Source organism: Rhinolophus sinicus, linkage group LG04, assembly GCF_036562045.2.
Source record: "Rhinolophus sinicus isolate RSC01 linkage group LG04, ASM3656204v1, whole genome shotgun sequence".
Taxonomy (NCBI): domain Eukaryota; kingdom Metazoa; phylum Chordata; class Mammalia; order Chiroptera; family Rhinolophidae; genus Rhinolophus; species Rhinolophus sinicus.
The window spans coordinates 110,714,686-110,737,821 of record NC_133754.1 but is presented as its reverse complement, the minus strand read 5'-3'; the positions used below and the strand labels follow the sequence as shown (position 1 = coordinate 110,737,821).

General features: G+C 47.5%; 1 protein-coding gene across 2 annotated transcripts in view; it reads right to left on the bottom strand.

The window, feature by feature from the left end:
- Nucleotides 1-23,136, bottom strand: part of SHC3 (SHC adaptor protein 3) — a 249,842-nt gene that overhangs the window by 174,109 nt on the left and 52,597 nt on the right. Inside the window, exon 1 of one of the 2 annotated variants that reach the window (XM_074330218.1) lies at nt 418-477. The exons of the other annotated variant lie outside the window; for it this stretch is intronic. The gene's annotated coding sequence lies outside the window, so the exon portion shown is untranslated. Of the gene's footprint in view, nt 1-417; nt 478-23,136 lie in introns of those variants that run through there. 2 annotated transcript variants of the gene reach the window in all.

Below are 23,136 nucleotides of genomic sequence, written 5' to 3'. Positions count from 1 at the left end.
TGAATGAAAGAAAAGGGGAGATGGAGGGCAATAGCTGGAAGTACAGCAGAGAGTGTAGAGTGGGAGATGGAAGAGTTAGGGGAGTGTTTAGAGAAAGGGAGTAGAACAGAATGGAGAAATGGAGATGCAGGAAGAAGGGAGGCTCAAGGCTCAAATGTTGGTGGAGCTAGTGCCCTTGAGCAGATGGTGGTGTCTGTTTGTGGCCATGGTAAGAAGCCAAAAGTTTTTTATGCCTGATTTGGATATTACTCCTGATTTTCCCTGTAACAGAAGAGGCAAGGCTGTACTTGAAAAGTACATTTAAGTAAGGATTTTAAGTCGAGGGTGAACATTTAGAATTACTGCTGAGAGAAACAGAGGATACTACTGACAAGTGAGCAAGAGTGAAAGTATCATTGCACAATATTATGAACCTACCATGACTTTGTGGTGTCCTGGAGGGCGGAGGTATGATTCTCTCTAACAGTCTTCATCTGCCTACATACAAGCCAGAAGAAAGAGAATTGTTAGGTGGAGGGTTCATTCAGAGATGCAGGCAGGGGAGGGAGGGCAAGAAGGCATGCTAATGGGCTGTGGATAGAGGAAGGACAGAGATGGAAGTGGCCCCTGAAGGAGGATCAAAAGCAGGCACAGAGGTCCTGGGGAAGTGGCAGCCTGAATCCTCGGGGACTCACATCTGAGTGAAGTGGTCGGGAGCAGAGGTCCCTGATGGTGCCTGAGACATAGATGGGGAGAGGAAGCAGCCTCACCAGAGGGGTGGTACGAGGCTGGGAATGGAAGGGAGTTCCTTTCACAGGACAACGTGGGAAGGGTGGGATGGGCAGACACTAGGGGAAAAGAGAATGAGAACACCCGATGTTTGGAAGGGAAGAAACGTGAGCCACACGTGGAGCTGACAGTGGAGGGAGGGGTGAGTGCCAGACCTAGGGAAGGGTCCTGAGACCGCAGTGGCAGATGTTCTATCTGGAGAGACCCTCAGGTGTCCACCTCCTGGATATAGGAATCTCTGTGGCCTAAGAATACTCTGTAACAGGACACCCAACGGTGGGAAACCTGGGGACTGAAAACTCGTATGCATGCGCGCACTGGTTCAGCACCGAGGACAGCTCCTTTTGACTACAAACTTAGACCAGGCTCCCATCCTCAGATGCAGGCCTTGAGCATTGGCCAGCTCCAAGGAAAGCTGCACAGACCCCAGAACCTCTTCACAATTGCGGTGTTTCTTCATTTCTAAGGCTCCAATATTGTCCCTCCATTTCAAGCAACTCAGCTCAGCACGTGAATGATGGGATGGGACCCACTAGTCCTGTGTTCTTTGCAGCTCCTCACTGGGCCAGGCCCTGTGCTGAGCCCTTCATATGGGCCCATCCAACCCTCAGGACTCTACCCTCCAGCTCTTACTATTATCCCACTTTAGAAATCAGGACAATGGGCCCGGAGAGGTTTAGTGAATTTCCAAAGTGAGCTGGCTAGTGGGTAGCAGAGCAGGGATTCACACTATAGCCAGCCTGACTCTAGCACCCCACAAAAAACGATCACACAGCGGGGTCCTGATTCCAGCCCTGCCATTGATAACACAACTGCTACCGTGTCATACTGTTGCCATGGCACCAGAGGGAGTTTCTGCATGAGGAAGACCAGCAGGGCATCACCTGTTGTACACACAGAAAGAGGATAACGTTATCTCTGGTTAAGCCATTGGGCATGTTGGCCTCAGTGGGGAATGAAGAAGAAAGGGAAAGGCTTTAATCCACTCTGACAACAGACACACAGGAAGGAAACAGTACTAGGAAAAACAGTTCTCATTTCAAAAAAAGAATTCCCGGGGATAACCTTAGAAAGGGGGAGAGAACCATAACGAACTGCACTCTAAGGAATTAGTTGGGAGACTATGCACGCTGAAATAGTTGCTCAATTAAAATGGGTAAGAACTTTATTTCATTTGTAAAATATAGCTTTTCCTGAAGAATTAATTCATTTAGAGAAATTGTAGTGAATTCTGTATTGCTGTCAATTCCTTGACCATATGCATGTCTAGTTTTGTATAGAAACAATTTCATACTCCTCATTTTTCCTCTAAAGGATCTATTTTTAGAGATATTTCATTTTATAATATAATCTCCACAAATATGTTTCATAGGTGAATAATACTCCATGGAGTGGAGAAAATATAATTCCCTTAGGCAAATCTGTGGATGCCTGGGGCTGGGAAGCGGGAAGGGGTGAGGGAGATCAGGACTGACTATAAGTGGGCACAAGGGAACTTTCGGAGGTGATGGGAATGTTTTAGAGCTGGATTGTGCTGATGGTGACACCATCCTGTAAATTTACTAAACATTTTTGAATTGTAAACATTATTTACTAAAAGTTATTAAATGGGTGAATTTTATGGTATGCAAATTATACCAGAAAAAAATCTGTTTTAAGAAAAATATTTGGGAATACGTTTTTAAACAAACTAGAAACTAAGGCATCATCTTGTGTAAACCCATTTCCATTCTGATTCTCCAGGTGATATTACTGGCTAGGCCTTACAATCATTTGTTTCTCATACAAATGTTACACAAAGTCAGCTGCACTGCACCTTGATAACAGCAAAGCTGTTTGGGGTGGGATGGGGTGAAATAGGAGGTAGATATTTAGCAAAATAAAGATCTACAATTTTAGCAAGAGAGAAATTATTGCCAGTTCTAAAAATGGGGTATGTCTGTTGAGTTTTCTCTAAAGGAGTTGTATTTATGATATTAAATCTTGCAGTAAAAGAACTTCCCTTAGGGCACATCTCAACATTAAAGGTTAGTCAAGGGTGGTGTTACTGAGTCCCATCTAGAGAGTGTGTTGGAGTCTACGAATGTAATGATAGCCACTCATTGAGAGAAATAATTCCCTCAGCAATTAATGAAAACTAGTACCCAATATTAATCTACTATGACCTACTGTAAAAAGTCACTTTAAAAAATTTATTTAAAATCTTGAATCATTTTTGTTTGAACTTCTCGGAATTGCAGGCTTTACTGAGTCCATTTGGCTTTCCTTGTAGGTTTAATTAAACTGTCAAATCATACTACGTTTAAATAGAGTGAATTGGGGGGGAGTATGACTGCCTCTAGCTTAGCCTGAGACCTCCCTTTCAAGGATAGAGGATAACGGAGGACTGACTGATAATAATCTGTAATACTATAGTAATCTATAAGAATATATATGAATAATAATACATGAATAACGTAATAATCTGTAATACTATACAAGAACATTTCCCTACCCTGAGCTTGTAGGTTGCCATTTAATTCTCTTTAGTTATGAGTATAGGTTAGCTTTGCCCTGTATTTCTCTCCCTGAATCACACACTTACTTAGAGGTGTGGCCCAGAGGCAACAACTTTTCAAATCCAGATTTTCCAAATGAGAGTTTAAGACAACAATTATTTGATACTACCTAGCATTCACACTTCCTATAAAAATAATGTTAACTGACAGGTACATGGAATATATAAAATTCAAACACTATAAAGTTTGAATTAGTGTCTGAGTGATATCTACACCTTAATAAGAAGAGTTTGTGTATTTAGACATATCTAGCCAGGTATATCAGAAAGCTAGGTCAAGAACAGCAAAAATAAATGTTTTTGGTTCCAGGAGACTCATAAATTTTGCCTGTGTTATTACATAGATCTGCATGATTGGCATAGTATTATCAGGGTGGTCTAGGTTATACCACAGTAACAATAGTAATAAATGAACCAAACACTGACAGAATTGTAGGAAGAAATCATCAGTTCTCCAATATTAGCAGGAGACTTCAATTCTCCACTTTCAATAATGGATTAACAACCAGACAGGAAATTAGATTTAAAAAAATAGAAATAGAAACTTAACCAAGGAAGTGAAATACTTGTATACTGAAAACTACAAAATGTTACTGAAAGAAGACAAAAATAAATGGAAAAACATCTGTGTACATGGATTATAAGACTTAATATTGTTAAAATGTCAATAATTTCCAAAGCGATCTTCAGACTTAATGCAATCCCAATCAAAAGCACAATAGTGTTTTCTGCAGAGATAGAAACAGTAATCTTAAAATTCACATGGCAATCAAAAGACTAGAAAGTCAACACAGTCTTGAGAAAGAACAAAGTTAAAGGTCTCACACTTCCAAATTTCAAAAAGTATTACAAAGGTATAGGAATCAAAACAGTGTAACAGAAATATAGACCAATCAAATAGAATTGAAAGCCCAGAAAGATATCTTCATCTACATGGACAAATGATTTTTCTACAGGGGTTTCAAGACCATTCAATGGGGAAAGGATAGTCTTTTCACAGATGGTGCTGGAAAAACTGGATATCTACATGCAAAAGAATGAAGTTGGATACTTACCTTACAACATTTCCAAAAATTAAATCAATATTGATCAAAGACCTAAATATAAAAGCTAAAACTAATATAGCAATGATTTCTTGGATATAACACCAGAAGCACAAGTAACAAAAGAAAAAAATAGATTAATTAGACTACATCTAAATTTAAAACTTTTGTGCATCAAAGGACACAGCGAAAAAAGTGTAAGGGCAACCCACAGAATGAGAGAAAATATTTGCAAATCATGTATCTGTTAAGGAGTTAATATCCAGAATGTATAATGTGTGTGTGTGTGTGTGTGTGTGTGTGTGTAAATCAACAATTAAAAAACAACTCAAGTAAAAATAGGCAAAGGACTTTAATAAACACTTACCAATAGAAGATACACAAATGGCCAATGAACACATGAAAACATGTTCAGCATCGCTAACCATTAAGGAAATGCAAATTAAAGCCACAATGAGATACCACCTCATATCCATTAGGATGGCTACTATCAAAAATAAATAATGCTAAAGAAATTAACAGAGAAGATCCAAGACGGTGGAATAGAAAAAACAAGTGTTGCTGAGAATGTGGAGAAATTGGAACTCTCATGCATTGCTGAAGGGAAAATAAAATTGTACAACTGCTATTGAAATAAGTACACGCATGGTGATTCCACAAAAACTTAAACATAGAATTACCCTGCGATCCAGCAATTCCAATTCTGGGTATATACCAAAAGGATTGAAAGCAGGGACTTGAAAAGACATTTGTACACTACATTCACAGCAGTAATATTTCCAGTAGCAAAAAGGTAGAAGCAACCCACGCGTCCATCAATGGATGAATGGATAAACAAAATGTGGTGTGTACATACAATAGAGTATTATGCAGCCTTAGAGTAATCCTGGTTGTAGGCCCTTGCTCTTCATCACTTTGAATATTTCCTGCCAATCCCTTTTGGCCTGCACAGTTTGTGTTGAGAATTTTAGCTAACTGTCTCGTGGGAGCTCCCTTGTAGTTACATTGTAGGTAACTACTTTTCTCTTGCTACTTTTAAGATTCTCTCTTTGTCTTCAACTGTTGCCATTTTAAATATGATGTGTTTTGGTGTGGCCCTCTCTGGGTTCATCTTGTTTGGGACTCTCTACACTTCCTGGAATTGTATGTCTATTCCATTCACCAGGTTAGAGAAGTTTCCGGTCATTATTTCTTCAAATAGGTTCTCAGTCCCTTGTTCTCTCTATTCTTCTACTGGTTGCCCTATGATGCGAATGTTATGCTTGATGTTGTCCCAGAGGTCCCTTAGTCTATCCTCATTTTCTTAGATTCTTTTTTCTTTTTGCTGTTCTGACTGGGTGTTTTCTGTTACTTTGTCTTCCAAATATTGATTTGATCCCGTTTCTTTTAATTCATGTTAATTCCATCTAATATAGTCTTCATTTCAGTTATTGTATTCTTCATTTCTGATTGGTTCTTTTTTTATGTTTTCTGTCTCCATTTTTATGTTTCCAATCTCTTTTTTGAAGTTCTCACTGAGATCATCTATTCTTCCTCTAACTTCATTGAGCATCCTAACCAGGCTTTGAATTCTGCATATGGTAGATTCTGGAGTTTTGACCTGTCCTTTCATTTGGGACATATTTTTTGTCTCCTCATTTTGGCTGCCTCTCTGTATTTGTTTCTATGTATTAATGTCTCCTGGTCTTCATAGAATGGCCTTATGTAGAAGGTGTCCTGCAGGGCCCAGTGGCACAGTCTCTCTGGTCACCTGAGCTGGGTGTTCCAGGTATGTCCCTTGTGTAGATTGTGTGTGCCCTCTTGTTGTAGAGCCTTGATTGCTGTTAGCACATAAGCGGATGGGATTGACCGGCAGGCTGACTGGCTGTGAGGACTGGCTGTGTCTACAGCAGATAAGCTGTTGTGCATGGACGGATCCCACGGAGTGGGACTTGCTTTAACAAGGCTCTGGTGCCTATTGAGTCCACCCTTTAGGTGTGTCAATCGTGGAGCTAATTGGCTGTGCTTTGGTGTGGTCTGAGGGTAGCCACCTGGAGTGTTGGTTCTGGGGCCTCTTGGGAGGGGCTCCAGTGCCGGCTGAGATCAACTGCTTCCCGTGTCCAGCCTGGGGCCACCTGATAGGAGCTACAAAGTGATGTGCAGTTGGTAGCTGCCTGTGCTGGGCTTGGAGGCACCTAGGAGTGATTATGTTGTGAACTGAGGCTGATGGCCACTAGTGCTAGGCTTGGGGTACAGGGCATGCTAAGGCCAGCTACTTCTTATTTGGGGTTTGTGGACCTTTGAGAGATTTTAGGAAAGTCTACAGCACAGGCTAAGCATGGCCACTTGTAAGGAACAGCCCCTGAAAGAGGTTCAGGCCAGGCATGTACAAATTGGTAGTTACAAAATAGTCATGGAGATGTGAAACACAGTATGGGAAATATAGTCAGTAATATTGTAAAAACTATGTATGGTATCAGATGGGTACTAGACCTATATAAATACCTAATCACTATAGTGTACACCTGAAAGTAATATAAAATAATATTGAATGTCAACTATGATTAAATATATTTATATTCACAGAATATAAAGTACAGTATTGGGAATGCAGTATTGTTATAGCTATGTACAGTGTAAGATGGGTAGCAGACTTGTTGGATCTACCACTTTGTGAGGGGTGTAAATATCTAATTATTATGTTGTTTTGTACACCTGAAATTAACAAAAATAAATAAAAGAATGTGAATGTACTTAATGCTACTGAACTGTACACTTAAAATGGTTAAAATTATAAATTTTATGTTATTAAATTTTTAAGAAATAATTCTTAAGAAAACAACTGTGTGTCCATCAGAACAAGGAGTTTTGTGGACGAACAATAGAAAGGGGATAAATATAGAGTTGCCATATTCAAAAGAAAAAAAATATAGGACATCCAGTTAAATTTGAATCTCAGATAAACAACGAATATCTTTTTCAGTATAAGTATATCCCATGAGATATTTGGGTCATAATTACACAAAAACCATTCGTTGTTTATATGAACTTAAAATTTACCAGGGTGCCCTGTATTTTATCTGGCAATTCTAGTTAAGTGAATCTCAACAGGACCCCTAACCAGGACCCTGAGCTGTTTCCCCAGAGATGTTTTCCGAGCTGACACCATGGGCCACGTGCCTATCCCTAATGCCCAGTTCACTGGGCACTTGGATACTCATGCTGTTTTCCTGCAGGAAGAGGACATGCTAGCCTGGGGACCCCACTCCGGTGGACATGCAACTTGAAGTTTTCTCTGTAAATGACCCAATCCCAACCCTGCCCATGTCCCTTCCTGCAGTCCAGGTCTGGCATTGTGCTGTGTGTACACAACCCGCCGTCACACGGGGACCCTGGGGCACAGACAGGAGGATGGGTAAGGGTGCTGCAGGGCACTGGGTGTATGCATAGGGATTCCAGAGAGCACAGGGGACCCAAAGGGAAGGGAGGCAGTGGTGCTGTGCGGGTGGGGCGAGGGAAGTCCTAGCAGAGGCCTCAAGAGAATGACAGGAAGGTCAGGGGATTTGGGGTTCACCAACCCATGTGAGCCAGACTTTGAGTCCTAGTGGTCAGCATGGCTGCACAGGGCTGGTGGATGGAGTGCCCTCTGGCAGGACTAAGGGTCTGCACTAGGTCTTTGGTTAACAGACGGGAACCTCTAAAAATACATTAAACCATCTCATCACGGGACTATGTTCACAGCTTAGAAGTAGGATGGAAAACAGACTGGACAAGTGAGACTGGGAGCAGCAAGACCCAGTGGGGGAGTGATGAGGGATTGGTGACAAGATGGAAAGAACAAGTGTGTCTCATCAACAGGTGGGACTCCTGGTCTGCAGATTCAGTGTGTTCTGGGAGTCAGAGCTCCCGGCGGGGGTGGGGGGGGGCCCTCTACAGGAAGTGGAGGCCCTGTCTCCTGGGACGTCCATTATATCAGGCGCCTCTTTCTTCCTGCACTATTCTCTATCTCCCTTCCCTCAGGTCTCTATTTTGAAAATTTTTAAACCTGCAGAAGAGCTGAAAGAATAGGTTAATAAGAAACCAGTTGCCTTCACCTGGATTCACAATTGTTTATGTTCTGAAATATTTAATTGCTCCCTTTCTCTCTGAACATATTTTTGAACCATTTGAAAGCTCATTTCAGATATCATGGCCTTCACCCCTACATCACCCAGCATGATGGACCTCATGTTCTTCTCACCGTATCTCATCATGTCCTTTGATTTTTATCTTTAAGTTCAAGCATTAGGTTAAAGACATGCCCATCAGATTTCTCCATTATAAAGGTATCTCTCTCCAACATGCTCCATTTTTAAGAAATCTTATTTGAAACATGAGATTCTTTTTTGAAAGCATGCTTAGTCCTAATTTCATATGTTAAATTTGCCTAATGTTGATGAGACCTACAGCTCCATAACATCTTAATACTTGGCTTCCTTAAAGGGCAGAAAGCACCAAAGTTGTACATTTTATCCACTGTGACTCCAAGGGGCTTTTTAAAAAACTTTCATTTATTTTATGGAACAAACATTCTTAGTGCTCCCATCACGTGCTGTGCAGCATGTTAGCAAATGACACACAGTGAGAAGAGAATGGTCCTCCATACAGTCTCAGGGAAAATTCTGTGTATCTGCTAGCTCAACACACCTCAATAAATGGTAATGTCGCAGGATAGATAGCCTAGGGTATTGACCCCACCTCCCGGATACCAAATGAGGCACCTCCCTTCAAGTAAGTAAAACAAGGATTCACACCCAACATCTGCAGCTAGAGATAAACAACAACTAACTTCATCTAGCAGGGAGAGTATCCATGACCGGGGCCTGAACTTTAGCTAATTTTAATGTCATTATAATCTTATTTCCATTGTGGTTACTGTGACTCCCATCATGCACCTGCCACCATGACACTTCTGGAAGAACTGAATAAGAACAAAAAGGAGAGAAATGGAGATTTCTCTAGAGAGGAGGAGACAGGGTGACATCCTCAAATTCCTGCCCTGAACAGAGACAAAAACCCTAATCACGACCTTCTGGGGGCTACTTGATCTCTGAGTTCACCCTCACTTTCTTCTCAAGTGTGTACTTTCGCTTTAATAAACTCCATGCACTTTCCTACATTTGTCTCACTCTTGAATTCTTTCTCACCCAAAGACAAGAACTTTGTAACACAGGGTCTCAGCTCCCGCTCCTCAGAACCCAGGATATGGTGAGGCCAAAAAGGAACACCCACGGAGCCATAGATAGGGGAGTCATACCACTATAGTCTCGCTGGCACAAAAGCAAACGTTGGCTAGTACCCCAACAAGGGGTCTTCCTGAACTCCAGTCTCGTTGGCAGCCGGTGGAGACACAGGAAGTAGAATCAACACGATCTGCAATCCACAATCCGCTTGCTAACCACACTTGCTAGCCGCAATCCATAGTCTGCTTCTCTGCCAACCGCCTTGCCAGTGTAGCCACAGCAGTTATATTAGTGGCTAATGGCTAACCAGTAACAGCTGACGGCCAACCAGCCACAGCGGATGGCCATCTGATTACAGTTGATGGCCATCTACTACCCGAGCCAGCACCTTTCCACGTGAGGCCGAGAGCCTGGAAACTGCTCTCTGGGGCTCTGACCCTACAAACTTGGTTTCTGCTGCAGGTTGAGTCTGCTTCGGGACATCCCCAGGAGACTCTGGCATCATTAAGAATCAAGAAATTATAGAGTACAAAAGAAGTGAGTACTTGTCTGCCTCAGAGAAGTGTTGGCAGGTTGGTTGGGGGCTTTGCAGAATTGTCTGGGGCTGGGAAGCAAGCAGGAGAGAGGATTTCTTGAAAAACCTCCCAGGCCTGCCAGCCCCCAATTGAGAACCACTAACGTAGGTGAAAGAAGCTTGTTCTGTCCCCTGCAGGGTCAGGTCCCATTCAGGCGTGATGGGTCCTCAATCCGTCTAAGGCCCACAGCCCCTGTGAGACAGGCAGTAAGAGGTGTGCTGGGGGCCCTGCTCCCAAAGATGAAGACCAGGTCCCAGAAATGCAGCAGGTTCTGTCCACATCTCTGACAGGCATGCCAACTGTCGTGCGGGAGACCCTGCTCGCTGCGCCATTTGTCGTGCGCAGAGGCCATCTCGCCACGCCATCTTTCAGGCGGGGCGGCCTGCGGGGTCTCTGCTCCCGCTCCCCACATAAGAACGCAGGATATGGTGAGGCCGAAAAGGAACACCCACGGAGCCATAGGTAGGGGAGCCATACCACTACGGTCTCACTGGAGGCTGGGCCCACTGGACGCCAACCTGCCGTCCGCTTTTCCGCCAACCGACCGACTGACGACTCTTCTCCACTCTCTCGACTCTGTTCCTCTCTCTCGGCTCTCCTCTTCCGCTCTCTTCGGCTCTGCTCGGCTCCTCGGCAATCCTCGGCAGTCCTTCGTAGCCACAGCAGTTATACCAGCGGCCAATCGGCTAACTGGCCACAGCCGACGGCCAATCAGCCACAGCCGACGTCCATTCACCACCCGAGCCAGCACCCTTCCACGTGAGGCCGAGAGCCTGTAAACTACTTTCTGGGGCTCTGTCCCCACACTCCACCCCTACAGGGTCTCGCCTCACAATCTACGCGACAAGCGTCTTCCGCGAGGGTCCCTGTGCCGTATTAGCCTACTGACACCTACGGACGAAAAGAAACGGTAGTCTTAGGAACCAACAATGGCAAATCCCTTCCATCTGGGAGGATACATGCTAGCTTTTTGTCCTGGGAAAGGAGGGTCGCTGCCACTGGCACCTTTCCCGGTTTGTGGTACCAGACCTTTATGGCAGTACTTGGGGTCCCTTGCATAGTTTCAACATGTAACAGAACAGGGGACCCCATAATAGGCCATAGTGAGAGCACATAGTTTCCTCACAAAATCATCCCGGTATCGGGACCTCTGTATACTACAGTCACTTGCAGTGGCCACTCAGCCACCACTCCTGGCGTCACTTGCAAATCATGAGTCAAACCGGTCCCCCATGGGGCTATCAGACCTAACCACCGACAGTGGGGGCTTTTGACCTGCCAGGGCCAAGTCCATTTCTGCCGTTCCCCTGCTTTCAAGCATGTGGGTGCTGGCAGCAAAATGTTCCCATTTCTGCCATAGCCTGGCTTTAACAGAGTCTCACTGGTGGTAACTTGTAATTGAATAGGAGCAGCCGTTCGATGTAGCAGAGCTTCTACTGGTGCGGGCCCTCCCTTCCGTGGTCTCTCATTCAGGACTCTCAGGACGTCCCATAGATGACAGGCCCAGTCACGCATCGTGGGAGGGTGTTTTGACACCCAGAGACCTTGCTTCAAAAGGCCATTATAGCGTTCAATCATGCCAGCTGCTTGTGGATTGTACGGGGTGTGAAACAACCATTGCACGTCCATCCTGGCAGCCCAGCGCTGCACTTCTTGCCCCGTAAAATGGGTACCCCTGTCACTTTCAATGACTTGGGGGCACCCATAGAGGGCGCACAGCCGTGTAAGGGCGACCACTGTATGCCGCTGATCCGCAGCCGGACAGGGCCAAGCAAACATCAACCCCGTAGCAGTGTCCACTGCTGTGAATGCATATATCGCATAGCGGGCCTTAGGCAGGGGTCCAATGTAATCCACTTGCCAGCGAGTGAGGGGCACTCTCCCTCGCGTAATCTGCTATGTCTCCCAGGGGAGCCTCCGCCTTTGGGGGCTGTCCTGGGCACAGACGGCACAGTCATAGCAGGCATCTGCTATCTCCTGCCATTTCAAAGGCAGGCCCCAGCGTCTGCTCACCTGCCACATGGTTCAGCTTCCAGCGTGCTGCAATTTCCTATGCAGCCAGTGGGCCACATCAGTGGCAGGAGCCCGCTCTAACCATCGTACCCGTGCTGGGGCATCTGCTTCATCATTACCTGGGGACACTAAGGGGGAGTGACCTGTGACATACATTAAGGTCACCTCCTTTTTCTGCCCTAGGTCCCAGAGGTCCTGCCACATGGCTTGACCCCACAGTGGACGGTGTCCCACCAACCAGTTTTGGTGTTTCCACATAGGGAGCCACAATGTTAGGCCCCGGAACACCACCCAGCTGTCAGTGCAAATAACTAGGGGCCCAGGCTCGTGGCTGATTATCATCCACACAGCCCGTAATTCAGCCCACTGGCTACTCTGGCCCGTCCCAGTATCAAACCAAATGGTGTCTGTTTTGGGCTGCACACCAATAGCCATCCAAACAGCTGCAGCCCCTCGGCTAGAACCATCGGTAAACCAGGCATCCTCAGGTACTGGGGGCTGTCCTTCTTAGTAGGGCGAGGGCTCCAAGTCCTCCCCTCTAGGCAGAGTACTTGGCTCAGCCTGGGCTACAAGCTCCGCAGGCCACAGAACCTGCTGTAGCTCTGTGCTCAAAGGGCTTGAACTAAGGGTGCTACGTTGCTCCAAGTAGGCACCCCACTTGGCGAGGGTGGTGGTCTGTGCCACCCCCGTTTTGGGTCCCTGGGTCCATGTACGGACCCACCCCTGGACAGGATACATTGTTCGAACCAACACGCGTGCTGTTCCTGTGATGGCTTCTGTGGCCACTAGGGCTGCATACACAGCAGCCAGCTGTTTCTCTATTAGAGAGTAGCGAACCTCTGTTCCTTTCCATAATTGGGACCAAAGTCCCACTGGCAACCGGAGACGCTCCTGCCGTTGCCAGAGGCCCCATCCGTACCCCTCTTGGGTTACGTGAACATCAAGTTCAAATGGGCGGCCGGGGTCCACTACTTGCAGAGCCTGTGCCTGCTGCACTGTCCGTTTCGTGGCAACGAAGACTTGCTCTATAGCCTCAGTCCAATCCCATGAGGCCCCCTTTTTTATCATATTGTACAAGGGCCTTGCCATTTGTGCTAAATGGGGTACAAACGCCCGCCAATATCCTAGCAGACCCAAATACGTCTGCAGTTGGGAGACCTTGGTCGGCCGGGGAAAGGCTTGTATTTTGTCAATGATTGCCTCAGGTATAACCTTTGTCTTACCTGACCACACAACACCCAAAAATTTGACGGATAAGCCAGGGCCTTGGACTTTTTCCTCATTCACCGCCCAGCCGCGTGACTTCAGGTGGCGGAGAAGAGAGGGAGCTGCTTGCTCTAAATCAGAAAGAGAATCTGAGGTTAACAGAATGTCATCAACATAATGAAACAAGGCCACAGAGGATGGGTGATCCCACTGTGCCAAATCCTGGGCCACAAGCCCGTGGCAGATAGTGGGGCTATGCAAGTATCCTTGCGGAAGGACTTGAAAAGTCCACTGCCGCCCATCCCACGTAAAAGCAAACTGCTCTTGACACTCGGGTGCAATGTCAATGGAGAAAAAAGCATTGGCCAAGTCCACTACATAGTGATATGTCCCCAGGCGGACAGTCAGACGATCCATTAAATCATGAATTGAAGGCACTGCAGCGTGCAAGGGTGGCGTCACCTTATTTAACTCCCTATAGTCCACAGTCATTCGCCAGGTCCCATCTGGCTTCTTGACAGGCCATACTGGGGAGTTAAAGGGACTGTGCCTTGGCCTCACAATATGTGCCTTCTCCAATTCCAATATTGTACGACCAATCTCCTCCTGCCCTCCTGGCAGGCGGTACTGTCGCACTGTAACCACGCGCCAGGGCTGTGGCAACACTTGAGGAGGGTGGTGAGCATGCCCGTGTGTCACCGCTTTCACCACCCGGATCCGGAGACGGAACTCTCCTACTGATGTCTATAAGCTGAGGCCATGTAGCACGTCCACCCCTAGAATATATTCCGGAACGGGGGAGACATAAACCTTGTAGGTATGAGGAGGAAGCCTTCCTATACCTAGTGGTAAGGAAACGGCTCTCACAGTCACAGTTTTTCCCCCGTAGCCATCAATGCAGACTGCTGGTCCAGGGAACAGTTCTGGGTTCCCATAATCGAGACTGCAGTCGGCGCCAGTGTCAACTAGAGCCAAAACCCTCTGTACATTCGAAGGGGACCAATATATGGACAGTTCCACGTGGGGCCTCCGGTCCCTGGTTGTCCCCTCTGACTGGGTACCTTGGCCCCACCCCTAATCAAGCTGCAAGGGGTCAGCCTCAAGCGGCTGCATGAAGTCCTGGAGGGACACGGGTCGCGCTTTCCCAGACTCCTCCTTTATGCTTCTCCGGAATTGTTGTTCTGGACGCAACTGTTTCCAAAGTTCCAGCAGGAATGCATTGGGTTGTCGGTCTATTTTCTTCCTATCGACCCCTGCTGCCACGAGATCACGCCACATCTGTGCGCGTGTTACTCTCTGAGGCCCGCGACCTCGCCCCTTTACCTTTGGTTTGGGCTTCCAGGTCTCAACTGTGTGGACCTCCTGTCTTAACTTCCTTCGCCTCTGGCTTTCAACATCCCCTAGTGTGGCCATGGCAGTTGTAACTTCATGGATCCGCCGCCCTACATACGGTGTAAGAATAGCAACCAAGGATCCAAAAGCACTCACAGGTGCAGTGTCCAAAACCAGATCTCTCATGCTGGCTGTAAAAAACTCGTCATCCGTTCCCTGCATATTAGGGTTGAAAACAGCATGTCTCATACCCATTTCACAGATGATTTGAGTAAGTTCCGTATATGACTGCCATTGACTCACAGTGTCTGGCAGCTCGCCAGCCTGTCCCCATACGGTGCGTAGCGCAGCTGTGAGCCACGCCATTAGAGAATGGTTGCCCTGGTTGTTGGCCAACCTATGGCAGTTTTGTAACCTTTGTCGCAGGGACGGATGCACTGTCACGAAGGCTAGCTTTTCCATCTCGCCTGGGGAGCAGAGAATGTTGTCTGCTCCCTCATCCCATAAACGTAGTAGCCAAGCCGAGACTGGCTCTCCAGGGCGTTGTCTGTACCGCCTCCCCAGCTCCTGCAACTCAGTGGGAGTGTAAGGGGTGTAGGTCGTGAACTCAGTCACAGCTGGGTTGCCGGCAGCAACGCCCCCAGGGCCCAAAGGTTGCTCATGTTTTACCCTTTGCTTCAAGATTGGCCGGTCTTGGGGGTTGGGAGCTACATTGTCTCCACTTGCTTCCTCCGCCTCTGTCTCAGAGTCTCCACCTTGGGGCCCCTGTTCTAACAGGTGGACCCGGGCTTCCAGCGCTTCCAACCGGGACACCTGGTTCGGCACCCGGGCCACTTCATTAAGCACATTTTCCGTGTTGAGACTCAAGGCCGTGAGGAACACCCAGCCCACGCGGCCGGCTGTAGCCTTCTTCTCCTCCGGCAACCGCTCAGCCAGAGACGCAGGGCCATCTCCACACTGGCCAGAGAGCCGTCCATGTCCTCCCACCCCTCCTTGGGGGGTCCAACTCCTGAGAACAGTGGCCACCGGACACCATACACTGTGTGGGGGCCACACGTCCTCCTGCCCAGAGTCAGACGCCATTCCTACCTGGTCGGAATCTTGCTCGCCATGCCAGGTGTCTGAGTGGGTGGAGGCCTCCTTGTAAGATGTCCACAAGCTTCGGATCCTAAGGCCGCAGCAGATCAACAAAAGGAGGACAACGCCTTCTATGGCCAAGAAGGTGGTGTGCCAGCTGGAGGCTCGAGTCTCCCAGGCAGACCACGCCTCCCGTTCCCAGTGTCGCTCCTCATGGGCCTCCCGAAGCTGGGCTCTCACACGAACAAACCGCTCCACCATGCTTCGGTAGGTTTTGGCCGGCACCGCACTCTGCTTACGAAGCTGAGCTTTTATACGTGTAAACTGCTCCAGTACATTCTGGAGAGTTTCAGCCGACACCATACCCTGCTCGCTGCGCCATTTGTCATGCGGGAGACCCTGCTCGCTGCGCCATTTGTCGTGCACGGAGGCCTTCTCGCCGCGCCATCTGTGGGGGCAGAGCCCCAGAAAGCAGTTTCCAGGCTCTCGGCCTCACATAGACAGGTGCTGGCTCAGGTAGTAAATGGCCATCAACTGTGATTGGATGGCCATCAGCTGTGGCTAGTTGGCCGTCAGCTGTAACCAGTGAGCCATTGGCCACTAATATAACTGCTGTGGCTGTGCTAGCAGAGAGAGAGAAGAATGGGGGCTAGCAAGAAAATGGCGGCTGGGCTGGCAAGCGTGGATGGCGGTTTGCGGACAGTGTGGATCCAGCCTCCAGTGAGAGTATAGTGCCGCCAGAGAGAATATAGTGGTATGACTCCCCTACCTATGGCTCCGTGGGTGTTCCTTTTTGGCCTCACCATATCCTGCGTTCTTGTGTGGGGAGCGGGAGCAGAGACCCCGCAGGCCTCCCGCACGACAAATGGCGCAGCGAGCAGGGTCTCCCGCATGACACCATCTTTCAGGTGGGGTGGCCTGCGGGGTCTCTGCTCCCGCTCCCCACACAAGAACGCAGGATACGGTGAGGCCAACAAGGAACACCCACGGAGCCATAGGTAGGGGAGCCATACCACCACGGTCTCACTGGAGGCTGGGCCCACCGGATGCCGACCTGCCGTCCGCTTTTCCGCCAACCGACCGACCGACGACTCTCCTCCACTCTCTCGACTCTGTTCCTCTCTCTCGGCCCTCCTCTTCCGCTCTCTTCAGCTCTGCTCGGCTCTGCTCGGCTCCTCGGCAATCCTTTGTAGCCGCAACAGTTATACCAGCGGCCAATCGGCTAACCGGCCACAGCCGACGGCCAATCAGCCACAGCCGACGGCCATCCACTACCCGAGCCAGCACCCTTCACATGAGGCCGAGAGCCTGTAAACTACTTTCTGGGGCTCTGTCCCCACACCAACTGTAACGGAACCACAAGTTTCAAACTGTCCCAGAAACCAGGTGCACTCAGTGTGCTCCCCCAGGTAAGCACATTCCTCACTTTATTTTCAGACCCACACCTGTCAAGTTTTTAGTGGTTTCTCCAGTTCGAGGAGCAGCAGCAGCTGCCTATGGTTCTTTTTCACACCTGTCAAGCAGGGTGTCATGCGGAGTCTCAGCTCCCGCTCTCCACACAAGAACGCAGGATATGGCTAGGCCAAAAAGGAACACCCACGGAGCCATAGATAGGGGAGTCATACCACTATAGTCTCACTGGTGGCTGGGTTGGATACACAGGAAGCAGGAACCACACGATCCGCAACCCTCACTCCGCCACACTACACGCTTGCCAGCCACCATCTTCTTGCTAGCCCCCATTTTTCTGCTAGTGTAGCTACAGCAGTTATATTAGTGGCCAATGGCTCACTGGTTACAGCTGACGGCCAACTAGCCACAGCTGATGGCCATCCAATCACAGTTGATGGCCATTTACTACCCGAGTGAGCACTTTCCACGTGAGGCCGAGAGCCTGGAAACTGCACGCCTGCCTCTGTCCCTACAACACCACTCTGTGGCTTAAGGTGCAAGATCCTTTCCCTACTGCCTTTGTCTTTTCAGACTGAACAGATGCCTGTCACCAGCAATCCACCTTCCCCTCCTCCTAACTGCTTCACCTGTGCTTCTGTGACTTTCCCTGGTTCGATGTGACATTCCTGAAGTGCCACCACTAAAATTGCACTCGATATTCCAGTCTCTGGGACAGAGAGGTCTGGTCTCACGGGTGTTTGATTAAGGACGCTGGCACAAGAAGGGACAATGAAATTAGCCAGCAACACTGTGATCTAAGTTTGTCTCCCAATTGTATTTTGTGTTACTTTTATAATTTAAAAAGATAGCGAAAAAATTTCATTAACTTCCTGAAAAACAGCAAAGCTATTCAGGATTATAGATTAACTTAATTGGCATTGAAGGTTTTTATTCAGACTCTCCACCCAATTCTGATACCTCATTCCCACACTGCAATGGAAACAGGGGAACATCCTGAGGCTTTTTTTAGTCCTGAATAAGAACCAGAAATACTAGTGATGTGAACGTAAGGGTGACATCCATATTCTCCATCTGTGGAATGCTGTTTTGCATAATCTCACGGAGCTTGTTCAGCAACTGGGGGTTTAATCAATCACCAACCAAAAAGAGAGGGAATAGTGAATCGTGGCTTGGCATCCAAATGAACCATTCAGGCAGAGAGAGAGGTTCAGATGCAGGCCAAGCTGGTGGGGCCGAGTGAGGGCCCTGTTCCCTGGGTGCAGTGTTCAAATGGACAGGCTCAGCTCCCAAAGGCTCCACACAACTCATGAGGGGGAATTATCCTCATCCACCAAAATTCACCATGGTCACTCTGATTGGAACCAACCGAAAAGACACCTTTGGGACAATTGGGGAAATCTGAATACGGACGGGATATTAAGGAATTTTTGTTAATTTTGCTAGCTGTGGTAATAGTGTGGGTGGTTTTGTTTTAAATAAATATTCTGATCAGGTAAAAATTCATTTTGAGGTATTTATGAGTAAACTGACACCATGTGTGAGATTTACTTTAAAATACTCCAGAAAAAAAAGCTGGGGGGGATACAAGACACAAGATTGGCAAAATGTTGATAAGCAGGAAGGTTCAGTGAGAATACTGGGGAGACCCTACAAGAAGCGACATTTTAGCTGAGCCCTGAAGGTGGCAGAGAGGCTAGATGGGCTTCCTTCAAGTAAAGGCTGGGCTCATTCGCACAGCAGCTACGAGGTGAGAAGAGCCCTGTCTGCAAATTGGCCGAGATCATGGCCCTGCAGCAGGAGAAAGAGGGAGGCAGGTTGGTCTGCTGGGCGGTGACCAGATCTGCAGCATATACCTAGGGTTTCACGCTCTGGTCCGCTGTCACTATCTCAAAATTCTTTTATCTTTGACGTTGTGTTTTGTATGTGAAGTCCATGGGACAGTGGAGTATACTCCAGGAGATGGCTCAGATGGTCCTACCTCCTGCTCTCTCCCCAGTGTTCTCCACTGCTTGCTTCCCCCTCCCCTGTGCCAGGGTCTTACCTGACCCCACTCTCCCCATGCTTTGACCTCTGCCACCCTCCACCCCCAGCAGAGGCCCAGACACAGGTGAACATTCCTGCAGCATCTCTGGTAGGGCAAGATGGTCTGTCAGCTCCCTGAGTTCTGGTTGGCTGCACCACTGCAGACCAGGTAAGCTGCCAGCAGGTCATGTCTCTGCTGGGTGAGTCTCTCACCTACTACTGATCCAGGTAGACTTCTGGGTGGGGTCACCCATCCACTACCAGTTGGCACAGTGCTCCCATGTGAATGGGTGTCTTGCGGGAGACCCTGCTCACCGCGCCATGTGTCACACGGGGTGGCCTGCGGGGTCTCTGCTCCCGCTCCCCACATAAGAACGCAGGACATGGTGAGGCCAAAAAGGAACACCCACGGAGCCATAGGTAGGGGAGTTATACCACTATAGTCTTGCTGGCAGCTGGGCTGGATACACAGGAAGCAGGAGCCACACTGTCTGCAACCTGCCGTCCACTTCTCTGCAATCTGCAACCTGCACTCCGCCGTGCTAACTGCAATCCACGCTTGCCAACCACCATCTTCTTGCTAGTCCCCCATATTCTTGCTAGCGTAGCCACAGCTGTTATATTAGTGGCCAATGGCTCACTGGTTACAGCTGACGGCCAACTAGCCACAGCTGATGGTCATCCAATCACAGTTGATGGCCATTTACTACCTGAGCCAGCACCTTTCTATGTGAGGCCGAGAGCCTGGAAACTGCTTTCTGGGGCTCTGTCCCCACACTGGGAAATCTGCCCCTTGGCTGCAGCACAGCACATCTGTTCCAAAGCTGGCAAGGAGGAACCCAGCAGCCCCATGGCCAAGCCAGTGCTGGGACACCCCAAGTCATGGTGGGCAGCCCCCAGCTGGGAGCTCTCCCTGAGCCGGCTCTGTGCCTGGATTTCTCTCCTCTTCCTTCTCTCTCTGAGTCTCTGTGCCCCTCTCTGTCAGCCAGCTCAAAGAACCCTCCTGGAACCAACCAGGAAACACAAACAGTGTCATTTTAGTGTTTCCGCATATAAGTCAAAAGCTCTAATGTTTGCATCTAAAGATAAACGAGAAAATTTACAACAATTTAATGTTTAATTTTTCCCTTAGTACATTTAATAGAAAATAAAAAACACTATTAGAACTGGAGAAAGAGAATTCAGAAGAAAGAGAAAAGCTTCAAAGTGCCTTTAAGTCACAGCCTGCCTGCGGCATTTTCACTTTGCTCTGAGTTTGCACATTGCCCAGCCAGACCTGGAGGAGGGTGTGTGTGATGAAGCCACTAAGTGGGGAGTGAACCAGGACAGAAAGACCTTTGCGGACAGTGTGAAGGAGCTTGACCTCATCTCAAGGGCAACAGAAGCAGCTGAGGTGTCTCCAGTGAGCAGCTCTGGAAGGACAGTCAGGATGCCACAACTCAACCCAGCAACAGTTGACTGGACCAGAAGGTACAATCTACCTGGTGCCCATGCCCAATGGCCAATTAGATGCTTCCTCTAAAAAATTTGAACCATGGAGAGTGTGACTGAGAGCGTAGGGGAATGAGCAAGTAGATGAAAAGCATGGAGTGAAGTTTCACAAAACCTGCAGATCTGCCCTGAGGTCTATGCCCTGCGGTCTGGCTGCTGGCTGCTCAGCTTGTCCTTGGGTCCCTAACTGGGACCCACTTTTGTGAACATCTAGAGAGCAAAGCATGGCACCCTCCTCCCATGCAGTTGGGGGCTCCAGACAGCCTGCTCAGTGTGCCATGTGACCTCACCCTTCTCCCTGCCCCAGGTCAAGAACAGGGACCCAGAGGAAACTTGTTTGCTTCTTAGGAGTGCTGTTTGCTTGGGGAAACATGCAGGACACCGCCTAGCAAAGCAGATTTTGTCTTAGAAATACCTTCTCTTCCAAGTGGCGGTCCTCCCGAGAACCTGGAATACTACATTTCCTCGTGGGCTTATTGAAACAATGCCACTGCGCTATGCACTGATTGGAAGCGACATTTTCTAAGAGAGGTCCATGGACAATGAGAGGCCCTTCATGTCCCAGGAATGGGCCCTTGTGCTCATATCTCTCAGATGACAGCGGGGTTTGGCTTTGGCCTGCATTATAATTACCTCTGATGTGTTTAGTTGATGTTTTGTCCAAAGCAACACTCTTCTTTCAATTGCATTGACAACAATTATATTTGTACAACCAAGAGTGCTTCTAAGTATTTCCAGTGATGTGATGAAAGCCTCAAATTCTCAAACCAAATTAATTTCAATCACTGCCTTTTTAAATTTTTTGTACTGAGATATAATTGATATATAACATTATATAAGTTTTAGGTGTACAACATGATTCAATATATGTGTATATATATATATATATTTCTAAATGACCACCACAATAAGTCTAGTTAACATCTATCACCTCACAGTTACAAATTTTTTTCGTGATGAGAACTTTGAAGATCTACTCTTTTAGCAACTTTCAAATATATAGTACAGTATTGTTAAAAAACAGTCAGTATATTGTACATTAAATCCCCAGGACTTGTTTATCTTATAACTGGAAGTTTTCCCTTCAGTTTTCAAAATGCATACGAGGTCTGGCAATTAAGTTCGCGAACTTGTTGCAATGATGTTGCTAACCTTTTTTGGTATCAGAGGGATTATTCATTATGAATTTGTACCAACTGGACAAAGAGTTAACCAAGTTTACTATTTGGAAGTGCTGAAAAGGCTGCGTGAAGAAGCTAGACGACCTGAGCTTTTCACCAACAATTAATTAATTCATGGCTCTTGCATCACGACAATGCATCAGCTCACATGGCACTGTCTGTGAGAGAGTTTTTTAGCCAGTAAAAAAATAACTGTATTGGAACACCCTCCCTACTCACCTGATCTCACCCCCCATGACTTCTTGCATTACCCAAACATAAAGGAAATATTGAAAGGAAGACATTTTGATGACATTCAGGACATCAAGGGTAATGCAACGACAGCTCTGATGGCCATACCAGAAAAAGAGTTCCAAAATTGCTTTGAAGAGTGGACTAGGCGCTGGCATCAGTGCATAGCTTCCCAAGGGGAGTACTTCGCAGGTGACTGTAGTGATATTCAACAATGAGATATGTAGCACTTTTTCTAGGATGAGTGCGCAAACTTAATTGTCCGACCTCATATATCATGTAGAGGGATGTAAAAACAATGGATTTTAATTAACTGAAATATTGCAAAAAGGCTGGCCTAGGATTCCTGCTTTAGAGAGGTGGGGGAAAGAGAGATGTGTGGCCTCGATTAAGTTGACAGAAGATGGGGAGGGGACAAACGTGGGTATTCTATATTTGCAGCGTGTACACAACTCAACTGCTACTGGTGATTTGGTCAGAGGTTGGACCAGCATTTATAACTCTTACCATGTGACAGGGACTGAGAGACAGAAGCATTTTATTTGGAGCAGCTCATGAATTTCCACAACAAAACTGGAAGTATTGTCTGCACTTTTGCAGATGAGGAAATGAAAAGAGAGAAGTTAGGCATCTTGGAAACAACAATCCGAGGTCAGGAACTTGGCACCACCGCGTTCCTGCAGCACTCTGCTTCTGGGACTCAGTCTGTTCTGCTGTGTCAGAGAAGAGGACTGAAACACTACGTTTTCAAAAGAAACACATGCAGGTGTATAACCTACTGTCAGGAAGCCAACCCTTGCGTTTGGGTTAACTGGAAATGTGCATGCATCTGTTCTCCGTACATTGGCAGAGGTGGAACTGAGAATGACTTTACAATCCCAAAAAAAATAGGTTGTGGAGGGTCAAAGCCCTGAGGAACTGACACACATTTCCGTGGGGGGAGAAGGGTGGGGATTGGAACCTTTCCTGGTTAAGCATCCAGTGCAGCCCTATCTCATCGTGCAGCAGGGTTGCCGCAATCACAGT